The following is a 1404-nucleotide window of genomic DNA, read 5'->3' on the forward strand; positions in this document are numbered from 1 at the left end:
CTTGAAACTTGCCTGTGTCTAGTCTCACTGCTTCGGAAGGCTTTTGTTTTACAGGTGGAGTATTTATACTTCATTTTATTCTGAAAATGGAAATATACTCTGAGATAAATTATCCAATTACCCAGTAATATAAAGTAAAAACCAGAAATAGAAGGAAAAGACCCAGAAACAAGGCAATTGTTTGCCAATGTTTTTAAATTAGAGTTCATGATTCTGGCTGGGATGAATTACCAGCTCTTGGCTCACACAGGTCTCAAGACCTGGTACCCAAGGAAATTCATCACTCTTGTTATAAAAACAAAAACTGTTAGGATGCTTCCATAAGACATAGTCCTAACACATATCAAGGGAGCTCTCTGCCCAAAACAGAGATTCACTATGCAAACACTAGACGTGAAGCAAGGTTGAATTAACTCTCACGCATAGTCCTTGTCTGTCCTTGCCTGCAGATGGCTTACCTCACATCCAAACACACAGCAGCTTTGGAGATGATGGTAGAGCCACGTGCCCTGGAAGCTATGAAAGTGTGTGTTGGTAAGGAGGAGGAAAGGAAGGCAACACCTCGGCTCATTGGTTTGATTTACTCCTGGTTTGTTAGACTTCTAATGTGTTGAAGTAGGATATTTATGAATTAACTATATATTTTTTTAAAATATGGTCTTGCTATCTCTCTGTGCAACCAAACTCCTTGTTTGTATCCAGTGTATTCATGATGATGGCGTCAAGGAGAATTACAATTTTTTGAACGTAGTTTCAGAATTCTAACACTTGTCAGGACATTGGCAATTGCAGAAGTTCATTTGATGAAGAAAATTCCTATGGAAAATGTGTCTTTGTACCTAAGGTATAGCTGGAGTTTCTGCCGTGATTAGACACATGCTAGTTTGGGTGCTGGGTGAAGACGGAGGCTATAATACATAGCTCTGAGTACCGACATTCACTCTGGCTCCATAGGGCTACACTAGCATCACAGCTGAGTCTATATCCTACGGGAAGATTGGCATCTATAATGAAAGTCATTTTATCAAAGCTGGGATAAATTTACAAATGAGATATCTGTAAGAACTAAAAGCAGGGATGGGGAGATTGCTTAGTGGTTAAGGCATTTGCCTGCAAAGCCTAAGGACCCAGGTTTGATTCCCCAGTACCCATGTTAGCCAGATTCACAAAGTGGCACATGGGTCTGGAGTTCAGTTGCAGTGGCTGGAGGCCTTGGTGAGCCCATTCTCTCTTTCTATCTTTCTCTCAAATAAATTAGTAAAAAAATTTTTTAAAGAGCTAAAGGCAAAGTATTATGTTCTTAACCACACAAAGTACTTGTTTTCATAAAAAATCATTATAATTCTTTATTCAAAAGATGAAGAGAGTTTTTGCTGTTGAAATGGTTTCTTGATTATAATTCCA

This window comes from Jaculus jaculus, chromosome 18 (assembly GCF_020740685.1).
Source record: "Jaculus jaculus isolate mJacJac1 chromosome 18, mJacJac1.mat.Y.cur, whole genome shotgun sequence".
Lineage (NCBI taxonomy): Eukaryota > Metazoa > Chordata > Mammalia > Rodentia > Dipodidae > Jaculus > Jaculus jaculus.